Below are 20,471 nucleotides of genomic sequence, written 5' to 3' on the forward strand. Positions count from 1 at the left end.
CTCTTTCATACATATTTATGGTTTGATTCTCTCCTCAAGCTTGTGAATGAGACACAGAAATAAACAGCTCCACTTTACAGATGAGCAAACAAAGGTTCATTGAGGTTAATATAAATTAACTTCAGGTCTCTTAAAGGTTAATTAATCAGGGCAGAAGGAAAAAATCAGCTCTGATAACTAGTTTTCTCTTAATCACAGTACCATTAGAAGATAATTATATAATCTTGTGTACTGGTCTTTCCGTTTTCCTCACTTTGTTTTATGTAAAGCTGGCTTCTTCAATTCTGCAGTCATCCTCAAAGAATGCATTCAAGATTTATATCTCTTCTGGTGGAATCTAACAGTAAAGATGGGCCATGCCCAAGAGTCCTTCACATGTCAGTTACCTGTAATTTGGACCACATTCCCTGGCTTGCAGTAGAGATTAAGAAATAAGTGTTGCTTATTTAAGTGAGTGAGCTCGCCTTTGAAGCTGGATAAAATGGTGACAGAGTTCTGTTTTTATAGCATTTAGGAGAGAGATTAAAGAGTCTTCTGGGTAATTTAACCACTATTTTATAGCATTTAGGAGAGAGATTGAAGAGTCTTCTGGGTAATTTAACCACTATGGAAAGTCAGTCAGAATATGTCAGCCTGTTGAGTAGGCTTTCCTTTGGCTTAAATTCTCCATACAATTCTTTGTCCTGGTCAAACTGATGAGCCATCTGCTGAGCTTGCCCTTCACAGTGCTCCAGAGAGAAGGTGCTGCAGAACATGGACATCCCATGCCCTACAAACCAAACAATTCGTGAAGAAAAAAAGCATACCCAAAGATAGACATGACTTTTTATTTTTCTGACTTTTTTTTCTTTCTGTAATCTAAGAGCAGTGTTGGAGTTAGATTTTAAGTTTTGACATTTAGATTTTAGAGATACATAGAATTCATAACTTAAAAAAGAAAAGCTGTTCAAAAATGTAACTTCTATGGATAGAAATCTTCAAATGAACCTGTCTCAGGGGCTGTGGGCTTATGGTTTACAAATTGGTTTTGACTGTTTTCACTGCGGGTCCTCTGATCTTGCCCCTGGCTATTCTTTTTCTCTTTACAGGCATTTCTCAAAGGAAAGAGGAATACATCTGTGACCAGATTATGATATATCCATCTCATACATAAAGAGACTTGATCTTGCTCTCAAGGTCATGCTACCATGCCCTTATCCAACTGATCCAACACACACACACACACACACACGAGAGAGAGAGAGAGAGAGAGAGAGAGAGAGAGAGAGAGAGAGAGAGAGACTCATTGTCTTTCCCTTGTCCTTTTATGAATGTACATGGAGAAAATTACAGCTTTTATATAGGAACAAAATGCTTTTCTCCCATTCTGTTTTATCTTGCATTAACTCGCTGTCCTTTCCTTGACTCCACACCCTCCTTCTCAAACGTGATCTGCTTGCCATCCCCATTCAAGCTGGCCTTTTTTCGTGCCTACCAACAATTTGCTGAGTAGGTAATCTGGATGAGGAAATATCTGCAAGGCCACTTGACAAGACATGAGATTTTCCATTCTTTGTGAAAATGAATGAAAAGACAATTATTGCCACACACTGTTCTGAGTATTCCATAAAGAACTTCTTCTCTACTCCCTGAACAGAATTCTCAGCTACCGCCTTTTATCTTCAGCCACTCCCTGACTTCTTGTCCTGATGTTATCTGACCAACACTGAGGCAAGCATGTCTTTGGGTCTTGGGAAGTGGCTGTTTCTTTCTTGGGAACAACCATTGTACAAGGGGGAAAACATTTGTCGAATGCTCAATATGTGCCAGGAACTGAAGGATACAGAAGTAAATGAGATGGTCTCTGCTCTTTGCAAAGATTTCCCTATACAGTAGGTGGGACCATCATGTAAATAAATATTGCAATTTCAGGCTGGGTGTGGTGGCTCATGCCTGTAATCCCCGCACTTTGGGAGAATGAGGCAGGTGGATCACTTGAGTTCAGGAGTTCAGGATCAGCCTGCCCAACATGATGAAACCTCATCTTCACTAAAAAAATTAAAATAAACAGACAAACAAAAACAGTGGGTATGGTGGCAAGCACCTGTAATCCCAGCTACTCAGTAGGCTGAGGCAGGAGAATCACTTGAACCCTGGAGGTGGAGGTTGCAGTGAGCCAAGATCACGCCACTGCACTCCAGCCTGGGCAACACGACGAGACTTCGTATCAAAAAAAATAAATAAATAAAACCCAAAAAACAAAACAAATACTGCAATTTCAATTTGTGAGACTCTCAAATCAAAAGAAGCTTATACTAAGTTTAGGATAGAGAAAAAGAGTCTGTAACTAGCTTTGAGGGTGGTGGGTAGGGAAGAATTTCTGGAAGAGTTGAGCTCTGTGAGCTAGATCTTGAAAGATGAGCAGGGCGCGGTGGCTCACGCCTGTAATTCCAGCACTTTGGGAAGCCGAGGCGGGTGGATCATGAGGTCAGGAGATTGAGACCATCCTGACTAACACGGTGAAACTCCGTCTCTACTAAAAATACAAAAAAATAGCTGAGTGTGGTGGTGGGCACCTGTTAAGCCTAGCTACTTGGGAGGCTGAGGCAGGAGACTCACTTGAATCCGGGAGGTGGAGTTTGCAGTGAGCTGAGATTGCGTCCCTGCACTCCAGCCTGGGCAACAGAGACAGACTCTGTCTCAAACAAAAACAACAACAACAAAAACCAAAAATACAAAGATGAGTAGGCATTTGTCAGATAGATAACAGGGAAAATGGAGGTGGGACGGTGGGGGAGGGAAAGGAAGGAAATGAGATTTGTAACAAAGGCAAAGGTCAGTTCATATGGGTTGTTGGGGAACATGATCAGATTTACACTTAGAAACATCACTTTGACTTAGCCTAGATGATGAATTCGAATGGCAGTGCTGGGACCAATTAGGTATCTGTTTAAATTAGGGCTTGATAAGCTACTGCCAGGGCCAAATCTGGTCCACAACTACCTGTTTTTGTAAATAAAGTTTTATTGGAACACAGCAACATACATTTGTTTATGTGTTTTCTGTGGCTTGCCTTTATACAACCAGGAAAGAATTGAGTACAGTTGGTTCCAAGACCCACAGGAATACCAAAATCTGCAGATGCTCAAGTCTCTTGTATAAAATGGCATAGTATTTACACATCCTTCTGTATACTTTAAATCATCTCTAGATTACTTATAATATCTAACAGAATGTAAATACTGTGTAAATAGTTTTTATGCTGTCATGCATTACTTAACAATACGAATATATTCTGAGACAAGCTATTTTATTCTTGCGTGAACATCACAAATTGTATTCACAAAAACCTAGATGGCACAGCTTACTACACACCTAAGCTACGTGATGTAGCCTATTGCTCATAGGCTGCAAACCTGTACATACACATGTGACTGTACTGAATACTAGAGCAATTTAACACAGTAAGTATTTGTAAGTATCTAAATATATCTAAACATAGAAAAGGTACAGTAAAAATACAGTATAAAAAGTAAAAAAATGTTAAAGTGCATTTACTACAAATGGAGTTTGCAGGACTGGAAGTTTCTCTGGGTGAGTCAGTGAGTAAGTGGAGAGAATCTGAAGGCCTAGGACATCACTATACACTACTGTAGACTTTATAAACACTGTATATCTAGGCTATGTTAAATTTATAAAAAATTTTCTTTCTTCAATAATAAATTAACCTTAGGTTACTATAACTTTTTAACTTTACACATTTAAAATTTTCTTTTAAAAATTTTCGACTCTTGTAATAACACTTAGCTTTGGATACACATTGGATAGCTGTACAAAAATATTTTTTCCTTTTATCCTTACTCTGTAAGGTTTTTCTATTTTTATTTATTTATTTTTACTTTTGAAAGTTTTTTGCTTAAACCTAAAATACAAACACACACAGTATCATAGGCCGACACAGGGTCAGGATCATCAGTACCACTGTCTTCTACCTTCACGTCTTGTCCCACCAGAAAGTCTTTAGGGGCAGTAACACACATGGAGCTGTCACCTCCTATGATAACAATGCCTTCTTCTCTAATACTTCCTGAAGTACCTTCCTGAGACTGTTTTTACAGTTAACTTAAAAAAAAATAAGTAGAAGCTACACACTCTAAAATAAAGATTAAAATTATAGTGAATACATAAACCAGTAACATAGTTATTTAATATCATTATGAAGTATTATGTACCATACATGAATGTATGTGCTGTATTTTTATATGGCAGTGCAGGAGGTTTGTGTCCACTAGCATCACCACAAATACCTGAGGAATGTGTTGCACCATGATGTTAGTATGGCTATGATGTTACTAGGTGATAGGAAATTTTCAGCTCCATTATAATCTTACGGAACTACAATTGCATGTGCAGTCCATTGTTGACCAAAACATTATGTGGCACATGACTGTACTGTATTTTTTTATTTGAATAATTTCTTCTTGTTTTTTTTATTTTGTATTTTTTAGAATATTTTCTATCCCCGGTTTGTTGGATCCACAAATGCAGAACCTGTGGTTACGGAGGGCTGACTGTAGTTGTAACACAGGCCTGCAAAGCCAAAAATATTTACCATCTGACCTTTTGCAGTAAAAGTTTCTCTATTTAAATAGTGCACGAGTCGAAGTAATAGAATATAATGGCTTGAATTAACGCTGGGGCAGGAAGTACTGAGGAGGAAGAGAGAATAGAATTTGGTGAATGATTGGGTTGGAGGAAAGGGCAGAGCTGTGGGAGACAAAAGGATCTTGTAGGTTTTCCCAGTTTCTGGATCTCCATTTAAAATAGTTTCAGCATTGTGTCTTGCACAAAGATGTGAAAGAAACTGTTTTTGTCCTCAAGGAGCTTCACATCCAGTAGAACAGAAAACATGTGAACATAAAAATATTTAATACCAGTTTGAATACGAGGTCATGAAATATCAGGGGAGAGAGAGAGGATGATGTTTTGTTGAAAGTTTAATGAAAGCTTACAGGAAGAGGAATCATTTGAGTTTGAAGAATCGGGAGGACTTTGAGCACAAAGGGTTGATGAGAGGGTGCAGAGGCAAAGACAGATATCTGGAGACCAGCTGGAGAGAAGACAGGAATGCCAACTTTCGGAGCTTAGACTATTGAATAGGCATTGGAAACCTGAGCGGTTTGAGCAGGAGCTGTACTTTGGTTACTCTGGCAGTAAGATCAGAGTCAGTTGAATGAGGAAGAGACCAAAAGACAAAAGGAAACTAACATTTGCTTTCAAAGCTCAGCCTTGCTGACTCAGCAAATATTCATCCATCCTTCATGCTCCCATCACACCCCAGGCTGCCTTGAATTAGAGCACTTATTACCTGTCAATAGAACATGAGAGGCCAGAAAGTGTGACACTCTTACAGGAAATATGGTGCAGTGGTTAAGATTTGTCTGGGTTTAATAATCAGTTTGTTTAAAATTTTTAAAAAGTTTTTTTGCTTATTTTTAATTGACAGAATTTTATAAATTTATCATATACAGCATGATGTTTTGCAAGACGTATACATTGTGGAATGGGTAAATTGAGGCAATTAATGTATGCATTACCTCACATACTTACTTTTTTGTTTTGTTTTGTGGTGAGAACACTTAAAACTGTTAACTCTAGTCATCACCACTGACCCCTTTTTGATCTTACCCTCTTGATGTCTTGTTTTCAAGATGCCTGGGCCTAATAATTGTAACTCCTTCTACAATTAGTAATAATTGTAACCATTTGTTGTGGTTATTACATGATTTAATGTGTGAAAAGCACTTAGTGGCTGGCAAGTAGTGAAGGCCCATAAATGTTATTGATTATTATTTCTAGTGCCTAGCTAAGTGTTTGGAAACTAATAAGATTTGTATTGAATGAGTGAATTTAAGGGCCGCTAATGAGCCAGGCACTTGGAATTGGCTCTTTGGGGTTATCCTCGTAACTCCCATGTGAGGAAGGTATTATTTCTAATTTTAGTGAATTTGCAGGGACTCTGAGAGTAAATGGCAGAGCAAGATAGAGACTTCCAAGCTCTGTTTCATGGGGAGCTGGTGGGAGAGGGAGAATGTAAAGAGATGAGGGTAATGAATGGAGTGAAGCCCTGGAGGAGAGGGGAGAGGAACTGGAAGAACAGCTCAAGGAAAGGTCTTTGACTGCTGTCCTGCAACAACATGGACAACAGAGGGTAAATGTGAGGGGAGAGGAGGGAAACAAAAGCATTAGCTGAACAGGAGGTAAGCAGGGTTAGGAAATCTGTTAGAGAATTCAAAGAAGACTCCAAGTTCTTGAGCTTAGATGACTTAGAGGAATGATGATGCCATTTATAGCAATAAAAGTGGGCAGATTTGCTTTTTGGGGTGTGAATTTGCAGATTTAGTTTTAAATATAAAGATTCTGATACTCCCCACACCTTGAGCAATGAGTTGGAAATGTGACCCTGGAGCTCGGGCTAGAGATGGACACTGGAGATAAACATATGGAAATCATCTGCCTAGAGGTGAAGGTTGAAGTCAAAGGCGTGGCATTTAGGAACCAATACAGGGTTAGTCAGTCCCACAGGCTGGTTCTCAACTCAGCTTGAGAAAAGACTGGCCAACGGGAAACTGCAGTCCATGCCTGATATGTATTTGTTGGCTAATTTGTGACACTAGACTTCTTCATTGCTCAGTAAAGATTTGGCAAGTGACTGGTGTGCAAAGAGTCAACTCTCAGGATCTTTTAGTGTGAATAAAAGTCAGTAAATGGAGGCAGATAAATCTCTCTAAAACAGGAAAAAGAGAGATGGAGTCAAAGTGGCCTTAAAGTGTCAGCTCCTTCTTAGTTTGTGGTGCTGGCTGCAGAGCCAAACCTCCTTTGCCTATACTAGGCACAGAGCTTTGGAAATTAATTGAATCTGCTTAAAACTAGTTCCCCCTGCCCTGCCTCAGATAATTCAATGCAAGCGAACATATTTGCCCAGAGAGGGTCATAAACACATCATAAAATCTGACCTTTCCAAGAGGGGATTATCTATAAATAACTGCGGTTATCCCGTGGGTGCTAGGCATAAGCTTGGTGGAGGGTCGGAGAGGAGACCTATTTCCTCTGCAACCTGGGCATCTCGCCGGAGGTGAGTAGCAGAGAGGACTTGCAGAGGCTCAAGTATAAGCCCTTGCAGTCATATCCCCAATTTCCACTGGCAGGGCTGCTGCTGCTTCCACGGGGCTTCCTTCACTTTGCTGAGCAATGGAATGTGGCTACCGGGAAAAGAATAAGATTTCTGTTTCTAAATATGTCACTGGTGAAGCTCCTTTTTAACATATTAATTGTGGCAACGTTGGAAACGCATAAAAGAACTGACAATCATGCTTCTTCAGACCACAGAAGGTTTAATTTCAAAATGTGGTTTTTGAATTGCTATTTTTTTCTTCTGCCTGTAAGCAGTGGATTCATCAAAATCCTTTCTTCTGAATTAAAGAAGAGCCCCTAATGGTGCCCGTTCTGTGTCATTAATGTGGAGGAGGTGAGCGATACAAGAGGAGTCTATATTATTTATGACGAGCTGAGTCATGAGCCAAATGAATTTCAATAAGGTCTTCTAGCTGATAGTGATGATATAAAAGATGCAGAGAGGAGGCAATGAAAACCCATTGGAGTGGCTGCTAACAGATCCATTCCCTTGGCTTTCCATGATAAGTAAGAATCTACCTTATTTTTAAAGACTCCAAATTCAGAGGTCACTACACGATTACTCAGTAAATGTGCTGACAAAACCTTTTCTTGTTTACTGAATAGGTAGCTCGTTTTCTCTTTGTAATTCATGTAAAGTAATCCTAAATATATCAAGAATTGGAACTATGGGATCCTGTGGCTGGGTGTTTTGTAAGCCTGATGTTGTGATTGAGGGTAGAGATAATATCTCACACATTTTTTTTTTTAAATTTTACTGCAAAGCTCATAGAGCCTAAAAAATAGTGTCTCTAAAGATGTAAAGGAAATGGTATAGAGCTTGCATCTCAACAGGGGAATAACACATTGAACCAGGTGAAAAAATGAATTTTGGGAGCAGGGTGAAAATACCTTAGATGCCAAAATAGTTTGTGACCCTCCAGAGCTGAAACCTCTGTTATAAAATATAGCATTTATTTCATAGGGGTGAATAGGAAAAAATTGTTCAGAAAGGCTTTCTGGGTAAGGGAGACTTTCATTATTATGACAAAATGTTTGGGAAACACTGTTGGCTATGGAAGAAAAAGTCCTGGTTTTTGGAGTCAGAAGAACTTTATTAGGAGTCTCAGCCCACTAATCACCAGGGTAGCTTCTCTCTGTCTTTCAAAAGTCTTCCACTTGAAACTGTGATCATAATACACAGAGGTGAGCAACTTTATTCACTTCACTGTCTTCTAATCTGCACCTAATACAGTGACTAGCACAGAGTAAGCTCTTAATGAGGATTTAGTGAGTGAATGCATAGAGGAATAAATGATTCTCCCTCAAAGGATTGTTTGTTGATTAATTGAGGTGATGACTGCAAAAATCCTATCTTAGTACTTGGCACATTTGAGGTGTTCCGTAAATGACGGCTGTCTTTCTCCATCCCTGCTTCCCCGACTGTCTAGGACACACAGACTTCACAGGCCAAGACAGGGCAAATGACTCTCCTGGTGTCATATAGCAAGTCTATAACCCTCTTAAAAATTGAAGCAGGTTCTCTCAGCTCCAGCTGAGCCTTATTTGATTGATTGTTTTTACAAATATTTTCCTAGAATATTCACTGAGTTATCCATATTCTTGGAAAGAAGTTCTTACATCACTGAAGTATAATCAAGCCATATCTAAATTGATTTTGATTGGGTACCATCTGGATGTGCTAAGTACAAATTCACATGCCTGGAGCAATGAGCCAAGTGCTCTGCCCTGATAATAAAAGGGTCTTGAAAGGGCTTTTGGGAAGCATTCTGATAGGCAAACTGACACACAGTACCTTCTTCAGCGTAACATGCAGATAATTCAGATAGGAGGGCTGGCAGGTACAACATAATGGCTTGGAAAAGCCAGATATCCATATGGCAAGGGGCTGGGTAAGTGAGGATGCATCATCAGCACTTCATTAAGGGTCTTGCCAGAGTTGCGTTTATAAACCCACATTGTACACCTACATGTTCATCCAAGTATCAGAAAATCACATTTGAGAAGGTGGAATTGTCTTTAAGAATTTTTAAGCTGTCAACTTAAATAATAATTCATGTAAAATGAAAATGTTCCTTTCTCCTGTTTGAAGATCCTTTCTTCTCATTGCATTTTTGTATTTAGTAGTGCCTTATGCTTCTACATTTTTTAAATAAATTCAACTTTGAGGGCAGAGACTATATGTTGGGCCCTTTGCATAATCACTGTTTCCTTACTTCGCATATAGTAGTTCCTCAAAAATGCATGTTGAACAAATGAGAATGTTTTACAGCTAAAGGGAAAAGAAGGCAGGCCTAACCTCTGTGGATCATCTTTTATGTTCTAGGCACTGCATGGTGCACATTACAGCTATTATTTCATTTAACATTTATATCAACTTGTAAGTAATTTGCCCAATGTCACAAAATTATTAAGTGGCTGAAACTGGAATCAATTAAGGTTATTTCTGATTCCAAAGACTATGCTCATTAAGAAAAAAAAAAAAAAATGTTTCAGCAGCCATGACAATGCACCCCAAAGATCTCCTACTGTAAGTAGTATAATTGACCAAAGAGCCCCAAGCAGCATTGGCCAAAGACGTGGCTGCTGTGCTCTCCACTTTTAACACAACTGTCTCCACTTTTCACAGAGGCCATGCCTCCCACAGGCAGCTTCCAGCCAGGAATTGAGGGCAGCAAGAATAATAAGCAGTTTGCCTTTGGCTTAGGGGCCAATCTTCCCTAGGCCTCATGGCAGTCTGGGATGGTTCCACTCAACTTTCCACCCAGTCTGGCTCTTTCACTGGGGTCAGATTGCATCATGATCCAGTGACTCTTCCAGCCTCCTCCAGCTTCCTATTTTCTCTTGTAGGCATTTCCCTTAATAAAATGCTTGCACATTTAATCCACTCTTGGGAGCTGCTTTACAGCAAACCCAATGAACACAGTTCTAAATACTTTTCCCATTCCAAGCTGCGATTCATAGCTTAAGTTAATTTTCATCAGACATTTCCTCAAAACACTTCTGGTGTTAGAAAAGAATAAATATGTACTCTCCACCCATGATGCTGTGGGGCCTGCCACAGCTAAGAGATTTGTTCGAAGTTCATGCTTTGTCCCACAATTACTTGTCCAATGTCTGCCTTCACTGTAAAATAATAAGCTCCATAGAATCAGAGTGTGACTATCTTGTTCAGTGCTAGATCTTGTTCGGTGCTATATGCCCATTGCCTAGAATAATTGCTGGTGCATAGTAAGTACTCAATAAATAAATAATGAATGAATGGGAAAAAAAAACCTAAGAATTATTTTTCTATTCCATAATATAGTTATACTTGGCCTTTTTTTTTTTTTTAAAGACAAACCTTTTATCATCAGCAGAATTTAAATGGTATTTTAAATGCAATATTAAACCTTTACTCTTTAGCACATTAGTACATTCCCTGGGGGTAAAAATATCTTTGTTTAGAAGTTACGAGTTCACTAATTTGACCCATTGTCAACATTAGGAAAAAAAACCCAGACTTTCCACTTCCTAGCTGAGGGTGTTTTCCTTCTCATGCACAATATTCTTTTGCATTTACCTCTTACTATTATAATCTACTTTGAGAACTTTTTCTCCCACTCTTCCATTTTAGGCATTCCTAATGTAATTAACTTTACCTACATTGTTATTTTTCTGTTTATACATTATGTTCCCTCTTAACTTTATTTGAGCTAAGACTACTCTAATTCATTCTTATAGGATTGTAGTCTAACCTCAGGATTTAGTTCTTACCTTTTAGTTTGGAATCACCTGGAAATGTAGGGAGGGAGGATTGCGTCTATTTCCTGACTTCACTGAGCATTTTCTCTCCCTTGGCCCTGAATCAGTGAGCCCCTGATCAGAAATGTAGATCTTTGATTCTGTTTCTTTCTCTGCTGAGGATGGAGTTTTGTTCTTATTAAAATTTAGAGAAAAGCCTCTTTGCGGTGCAAGTTGTCATGATAAATAGTGTTGTTCAGTTACCCTTTCTCCTCTGTGCAGACCCTAACACATAGAGATGCTTAAATTTTCTCTCACTGTCATAATTGAGTGGGCTCTTAAAGAGGCAACTCCATTTTTCTAGCTCTGGCTGAAACGCTTGGAGATATACTTGAATCTCTTCTTCTCATAGCCCTTATCCTCTCTATCAATAATTCTTGTAGGTTTTACCTTCAAAACATACCTAGCAACTGGCCAATTCTCACTGCCTTCTCTGCTGCCTTCCTGAATCAAGACTCACCTCCAGCTTGCATTATTTCAGTAGCCTCCTGATTGGGCCCCTCACTTCCACCCTCGCTCCTTGGTAGTCTATTCTCAATACCTTCAGTATGGAAAGCGGATAGAGTCATTCTACTCCAAGCTTCTGCCGGCTTCCTGAAGAATCCAGAGTGAATGCCTGAGTCCTCAGAGTAAACTCCAAGGTCCTACTCAACTCTCAGCATAAGTCTCATGATCTTGTTTCACACTGCCTTAGCCATGCTGGCTCCCTTGCTGTTTCTCAACAATGAGAGTCATGCCCCAGACTCAGGGATTTTGCACATAATGTTTTCTGCCTTGAAGGCTCTTTTCCTTGATATCTGCATGAATTGTTCTTTACTTCCTTTGGGATTCTGCTCAGATGTCATTATCTCAGAGGAGGCTTCTTTGACCACCATATTTAAAATTGCAACCTCTCCTCTCACCCCTGCCTGACACTCTTTTTTTTTTTTGAGACAGGGTCTTGCTCTGTCACTCAGGCTGGAGTACAGTGGTCTGATCACAGCTCACTGCGGCCTTAAACGCATGAGTTCCAATGATCTTCCTGCCTCAGCCTCCCAAGTAGCTAGAACTACAGGTATACCACCATGCCTGACTGATTTTTAAATTATTTTTGTAGAGATGGGGGTCTCACTGTGTTGCCTAGGCTGGTCTCATACTCCTGACCTCAAGCAATTCTCCTGCCTTAGCCTCCAAAAGTGCTGGGATTCTAGGCGTGAGCCACCATGCTTGACCTCTGCCTGACACTCTTGATCCCTTCTCTTCATTTTAAAAAGCTTCATAAACATGATATTTATAATCATCTGAAAAACCATTTATTTGACCTATTTAGTTATTTTTTAAAATTAGTCTCCTCCTGGTATGATAAAAGTCCCATAAGAGCAGGATTTTTTTTTTTTTTTTTTTTCCACTGCAGAATCCCTGGTGTTTAGAAAAGCTCCTGGAATGTAGTAGACACTGAATAAAAATTTGTTGAATGAAAGAATGAATGTTCTGTTGCCTTATGCATCCTTTAAGTCCCACCTGGAATATGAGGCTGTTACAGCTTCCCAGAAGTGATAGCCAGATACATATCCCTCCCTTTTAAATGGAGCACTTTAGATTTACATGTTTTATATTATTGATTTATGGCATACACTTTCATAGATTTCCTTGATATCTTTCTTCCTAAACTATAAGCAACTCAAGGGAAGTATGGTAACTTATTAGTCTCTATACCCCTAACATTTAGAACAATGCCTAACACACAACAGTGATTCAATAAATGCTTATTGGTTAAATAAATTAGTGAATGAATAACCCAAGAGAAATGAAGCTATCAACAAATACGTTTGCTTCTTCAGAGTGGTAGCTGGTACACAGCTATCATCATTGTTCATGATAAGAGTGATGATGATAACAGAGTTACCCCTGAGACTGAAATGGAGCATCTTCAAACTATTTTTGTCAAAAGGACAATTAGAATTTAGGGTTGTGGCTTCTATCTCATTGTGACAAAGGGTTAGAAGACTGAAAAGCAGGTTTTGGTACCACTAAGATAGTGGTACCAAATTTCCTGGTAAATTGGTGAGCATATGCTGTGAGGCAAAACCAGGATCTTGATCAAATAGTCAAGATAAATCAGTAATTATCAAGGTCGGTCAAACATAAAGGCATTAACCATGTTCCTAAGATCACTTAGGTCTGACAAGGAAGACACTTGGATTATATATGTTCTATGATCTGAGTGGCTGTTTTTCCTGAAATTCATGTATTGAAATGTAAACCCCTAAAATGGTAGTATTAGAAGGTAGGGCCTTTGGGGGTGATTAGATCATAAAGGCAGAGCCTTCAAGATTAAGATTAATGTTCTTATAAAGCAGACCCCAGGGAGCTATTTCATTTCTTTCATCATGTGAAGACACAAGGAGAAGTTGTAGTCTGTGAGGATATGAGCCTTCACCAGACACCAAACTTGCCGTCACCTTGATCTAGGCCTTCCCAGTCTCCAGAACTGTGAGAAATAAATTTCTGTTGTTTACGAGTCACCCAGCTTATGGTACTTTTTATAACACCCAAATGGATTAAGACGGTGTAATTAGATTATTCTACCAAGGTTTGTCTTCATTTATTAAATTATTTGATTTTTAAAGAGAGACATTTCTCTAAAGAAATGAGGCATTGGAGATTTTTTTCTGGTGTCTTTCTACTGATAAAGCAAATCTATAGACCTAGAAAACATACACAGTAACGTATGTATTTTATGAGTATTCAGAGTCACCACTGCATAATAAAGGCCAGGGAAATGAAGTGTTGAGTGTTCTGATACTACTAATAACCTTAGATAATTTGGTAAAGTCACTACTGTCTGTGTGGCAAAGGAAATGTTACATGTCTGTCTGCCAAAGAATGGCATAAGACTGGTACAGTAGTTCAGCATAAGTGAGCAGAAGAGTGTAAAAAAATACCATTTTGATTTTTCTGATTCAACAGGAGCACATATTTATTTGGTTTTTACAAACCTGGTCATTGCTAAGTCTCCTGCAGACCCCCACCCACCTAAGAGAAACTAAAATCTATTCCTTTGCAAGGGAGAGTTCCTCAGGTGGGGTGAAGAAATGTTAGAAACCAAGCAGGAAAGAAATTCTGTATTTTAAAGGTGTCCTACTTTTCTATTTCTTTCTTTATTAAAAATTCAGCTTCTTTCAAGCACAGAAAGTGAAAACATGCCACCTCCCTGATGTAAGTAATGAAGTGGTCCTTAAAACAAAAGGATACATTGTGATCTGAAAATATTCCATCAAGTTATGAAAGCAAATGGTTTCTTGGGAAAGGAATCAGCTAGAAATTTGAGGAAACTCTTTTCAGGGCTCAGTGGAGGCATGAAATCTGTGTTTTCGAATGATAAAATTTGTGATGTGTATGTGTGTTTCTGTATCTATATCTGTATCTATACCATATATGGATCTTTGCTTCTTATATTTAAAAAAGCAAAAAGAACAAAACACCACCACAAAAAAAAAAAAAAAAAAAAAAAAATGCTGCCCCAGATGGTGTGCCCATCCATGTGGATAAGTGTCACTGAGAAGACTGAAACACACTCTGCGCTCCGCATCCTCCCTGCTGGACACCCAGCCCTCAAGTGACTCTCTGCTGTCCCTGGTTGTGCCTCCTGCTTGTGTCGCTGCCTGTTCTCCTCACAGTCTGCAAGCTTCATTTGCTCCAAAGAAGCTGTTCCTTTTCTGCTTGCTGCAAACCGGGTTGGACGGCACGGCTGTCGCTTCTCAGCAGTTGTGCTGCACCTCCGGGTAGCTGCCCACCCTGGCCATAGTTACTCTGCCCCTTCTGTTGACCATTTGGCCACTGACACTGAGGCTGAAGTTCATCTCTGATTAATAAGGGGTATGGCATGTTGGGATACTAATGAAGTGGCTCAGTAAGTTGCTTGTGAATTTGGCATATACCTGGGTGTCACTGTCACAAGCTACATTAGGGGTTGTCTTCTCTAGGGACGCTAAAAACGTATTTTTTTTAAGGCCTCATTCCTGATCTCTCAGTCTCCATACCTCTTTCCCACCATTCCTATGTTTCTGCCAACAATTGCTAATCTTTATAAAAACTCAGCCCAAAGAATATAATACTCTGCTAAAAACAAACAAAGCAAAACAAAAAACTACTAATTACTGATTGAACATGAGCTAACTAACCCCTTCAGTCTGGCATTCAAGGCTCTGCTTCTTTGAGACATACAACTGGTTCTAGCAGCTTTCTTTCTGTGTCAGTGAATGATTACAGTTGCAATACTATTGTGTGGTTTTATTGGACCTTATTAATTATAAAGAGCATTCATTTTGATTGTTATATAACAAGCTTATTATTCCTGTCCCTCACATGAGGAAACCAAGCTGTAAGATATGCTAGCACACATTTGGGAGCCTTGAGCAGACCTCCGAACCCTTTTCACAAACACTTAGGAATTCCAAAGAGCATCATTTTGATACCCATTTGTAAAATGTAAGGACTTTGAATAGTAACTCAGGGACCTGAATTATATTACACTAGCCCAAGGTTCTCTATTCTTTTTCCACTGTTGCTAAGTAGATAGAATATTCTAAACTGACTATTTGTGCTTGTCTTACTCCCTTGGCAATGCAGACAGACTCCAGGTGTTCTCTAAGCTTTTTAGACATGTTAAGAATGTCATATCTATTATATATTTAGACATGTCATATCTATGTCATGACATAAAAATGATATGAGAATGACATGCCATTCTATGTCATACCATAAGAATGATGTAAGAATGTCATGTCTATGTCTATTTAGACATGTTAAGAATGTCTTATCTATTGAGCATTGAGGCACTCAGAGGCTGAGGCATGGAGCTAATATTTGGGTATTTGTAGCTAAAAGTAACTGTTTCAAAATAATTCCAACCAGGATGCACCATTATTATTTTATTATTACCTTGCCATAGCCATGATTGCTTACAACAGTCATAGGAGAGAAGGGTCTGCTTTGATACAGATGCCAGTGTCGCCTTTTCTTGAGAAGAAAGCATAGCAGTGATGCTGCCTGTAATCCTAGCTACTCGGGAGACTGAGGTGAGAGGATCCTTTGAGCTCAGGACTTCGAGGCTGCAGTGAGCTATGATCACACCACTCCCCTCCAGCCTAAGTGACACAGCAAGACCCTGTCTCTTAAAACAAAACAAAACAAAAAACCCTATAGTGCAATGCTGAGTACATAATAAGATCATAAGTTGTCAGTAATTATTTGTGGGATGCTAAAACACATAGAAGCATGGAAATGTATTCTTTTAATGGTGATGAGCATGCGTCGCTGCTGTCTGGAAAGCCTTTACGATCTGTACTTTATCGTCTTAGGTACAATGCTCTCAGATTTTGAGCTTTTATACATTTCTTGGACCCACGCTGAGGTGTAAGTTCAGGCATGCTCATTCTGTTAGTTTCCCTGGATTGCTGAGTGTCATGTGAACAAAAAAGAATGAAATAATGTTGGGGACAGCTGAAGTGCTGCTTCTGTGGCTTCAGAATTTCTATCCCAGCCACGTGGCAAAGGGAATCATCTTACCAGCAATAACGAGGGGCTGCTTTCACTGAACATCTCCTACATGGCAGTCAGAGGGTAAGCTCCTTACTTAGTTGAACTCTGATTTTCCCCTAAACCTAATTGGGTAGAAATAATTATCCACCATTATAGATAAAATATCAAAGCCCAGAGAGGTTAAGTAAATTGTTCAAGTTTGCCAAGCTAGTGAGTGGCAGCACAAAGATTCTGTTCAGCAATGCCTGATGATGGTGCCTATAAGTTCGCTAACGTGCCATTCAGTTTTGTAGTGTGGGTATGGAGAGACGAAGGAAATAAATTGAGTGTCATGTATTGTACATATTTTTTTTTTTTTTTTTTTTTTTTTTTTTTTTTTTTGAGAGGGAGTCTCACTCTGCTGCCCAAGCTGGAGTGCAGTGGCACAATCTTGGCTCACTGCAACCTCTGGCTCTCGGGTTCAAGTGATTCTCCTGCCTCAGCCTCCTGAGTAGCTGGTGTTACAGGCATCCACCACCATGCCTGGTTAATTTTAGTAGAGACAGGGTTTCACCATGTTGGCCAGGCTGGTCTTGAACTCCTGAACTCAGGTGATCCACCTCCTTCGGGCTCCCAAATTGCTGAGATTTCAGGCGTGAGCCACCGTGCCTGGCCTCAGAGTTGTTTTTAACTTTTCTCAACAGCTCTAAAAGATGGTGTTACTGTTCCCATTTATAGATGAACAAACTGAGACTTAGAAATTGTGAATAAGTGCTATGCAACTTTCTACACCTAAGATTTTACTTTGTGATAATTCCTAAATAGCTATAGATTACTTCAGCCATGGTATACTACATGAGTTTTCATGACTTGGTTTGTGAACATATGCATGTTCAATTTTTTGAATCCCAGACAAGGAGAATTTGGAGAGGATGCATAGGAGAAATTGTGAAATAGGGGAATGTATGAAGTTAGAGAGTGGTGGACAAGCCCCCTTCTAAAATATTATTTTGGAACTCAAAATTTAAATGTTCATTACTTAATGTAATCAAGGAGTCCTTTATGTTTTTCAAAATTTACTTTTAATACACACCGGGTCTTTGGCATGAGAGAAAAAAACAGAACAGGACAATAAATGCATGCTTCATTGGAAATGGATTTCCAGCATTTAGGTTTGAGCATGGAGCACCTTGGTACCTGAAAGATTGTTTTCCATAGAATAGACTCTGCTCAAATCACTTCTTGAAAATGGTACCTTCTCATTTCAAAGGCTGATGGCGCTGCTGTTGCCCAGCTGTTTACAGATGTTTTCACCCTGTAGGAACTTCACCCTGAGTCATGAAGTTAATGGTTTGGCTGTCACCTTGTGATTTATCCGTGAAATTGCTCCTCTGAGTGCAGAGTATATATAAAAGGATGTTCAGCTTATAACTCATGCTGTTGCATGGCAGCAATAATCATGGATAAGACAAACCCTTTAAAAATCAAAGCTGTTAGTAAAATAATAATGTTTTCTTTGCTGTAGTACATACCATGTTGCAGTCTCATGAATAGTGTGGCATCAACTATTCGGATATAATTTAGCCTTTGTAAACAGAATGTGTTTGTGAAAATCGTGAGAGATTACTTGGCGTGTTGGATTTTGCTTTTTGGCAACTGATGATCCTTATGCTCTACATGAATTACCAGGTTAGAGATTTAGTGTGGGCTTTAAAAAGCAGATCGCAGATCATGCCTTTTCTCTTTGCAATGACATAGGATTATAGACTGACATCTGAATGTGCCTGAATAAAAGCAACTCGGAATTTGGGAGGATGGTTGGATTATGTTAAAGCTTTCAGAATGCTGCAAGCACCTCCACAGCAGCCAAAGGATTTTCAGGGCCACAGGGACACATACTAATCAGCTCTAATTCTTTTCTCTCTGGCTTATGACGCTGAAGTAGCTTAATAATTAAAGAGGTGCACCATCAGAAAGCTTTACAGACTTCCATGGAACTGCTTGTTGTAGTCCAATCCAAATATGTAACAGATTCCAGAGAGAATCAAAAGGATTCTCGTTAAAACGTTAAAAGGTTTAAGACTAGAGTGTATATGATAATATCCTGGTTGCCTATTTAGAATGCAGGAATTAGACTTAGTTAGAGCTATAGATGGATCCATTAGCATGTACTTGCTGGTCAAGACTGTGGCACACCCAGCCCTTCATGGAAGGAAACTCACCCATTTTGAGCCACCCACAAATACTTTCCTTGGTTTATTCAGGACTTTTGCCTACGTTTAGATGTTTTTCTCTTACAGACCACACAGCATGTCCTGTGGGACAGGAGAAATATGGAGAATGCAGCACGCTTGCTTCCTACCGAAGTAGGTATTTTCTTTCCAGATTTCCTTCAGTTGCGAAGTCTGATGATTTCAATTTTTTTGGGTGAAATAGAAAACACTCACCTAAAAATGTAAGTCAGATTTGTTAAAATCACTTCCAAAGGATACTGATATGTCAGGTAGCATTTGAATACACAATAATTTCTTTAAAATACATTTTCCAAGTGGATTTATTATTATAACCATATTGAAAGTAATTTTCCTTATTGTGGAGAAAGATACAATAGTCTAGCTTAGCCCAATTCTATTAACAGGTAACTCTTTTAACCAACTCCTCTTCTTTTGATTGCATGCTTATGTGTGCTAAGCTGCCTTTCTTAGATGGCCTCCAAATTATTACCATGTCTTGACATTCATGCTCTGTTTTATCTTGTTCCCTACACTCCTTTGAGTGTAGGTTGGACCTAATAACAAATTGTAATTTGTTAAAAGGCTGGCTTTTAACAAATAGAATACAGCAAAATCTCACTTCTGAGATTAGGTTATGAAAGACTGTGACTTCCATCTATGTTGTACTCTCTGACTATCTCACTCTGATGAAGCCAGCTGCCATATTGTGAATGGCACTGTGGAGTTGTCCATGTGGACAGGATGTGATGGTGAGCAGCCTTTGGTCAACAGCCAACAAGTCACTGAGGCTCATAGTTAAACAAGCTTCAAGGAATTGGATCCTGCCAACAACTACTGAGTGAGCTTAGAAGTGTATCCTGCCCCAGTTGAATCTTGAGACGACATGGCCCTGACCGATAGTTTGTGGTCTTGTGAGAGACTCTTTGGAGCTGGAAAACCTAGTTAAACCACACCTAGATTTGTAACTCATGGAAACTATATAGATGTGTGCTGTTTTAAGTGGCTACATTTTGGGGAAATTTGGCACACAGCAACAAATAGCTAATACACCAAGCCATAAACCAATCCTTCCCCCTCATTCCTCCTTTTCTTCCTTTGTTCTACCTCTTACTCTTTCAAATGTAGATTAGGCATCTTCTGTGAGCCAGGTACTATGGTTAGGCATTGTGAATGCAGCACTGGGCATGGAAGACTGGCTAGGAAATGTAGTGATGACTGTATTCACTGGGCTTACATGCTCACGGTGGGGACAAACATTGAACAAATGAGTGACATAAAATAAATGTAAAGAGTACTTTGGAAACATGACAGTGGGTCTTGAGCTATTTCTGGGAGAGATCAGTTATCAGTGAAAGCCTTCCAAACTATGAAGTGTGAGTGGAATTATTTTAATTTGGTTTCCTATTAAGCATGTCAGCTGGGAGAGAATTCTCTCCCTAGAAGGTATCCTGCCATCTAGACAACTATGTTTCTTACTATAATGTGATATGTGGCATTTGAGAATATCCCTAAAGAAGACAAATACATAGGCCATCTGCTGATGCTCAGAAGTTTTTCTTTGTTAAGTAAGTAATTCTGGAGTATGTGTCATTTTACCTATCTTGTACTAAATTTGTGTTGAGTGCCGATTTCTCTGTGCTGTTCCTCCCAACCCCCACCTTTAGATGTCATGTCTCTGTAATTCAGCAAGACATTTCTATGATTATTTGTTAAATTACACATGGCTAGGAACCTGAGAGTGTCACAAGAGCAAACATAATTGTTGATTTTTCCTGCCCC

Source organism: Chlorocebus sabaeus, chromosome 11 (assembly GCF_047675955.1).
Source record: "Chlorocebus sabaeus isolate Y175 chromosome 11, mChlSab1.0.hap1, whole genome shotgun sequence".
NCBI classification, from domain to species: domain Eukaryota; kingdom Metazoa; phylum Chordata; class Mammalia; order Primates; family Cercopithecidae; genus Chlorocebus; species Chlorocebus sabaeus.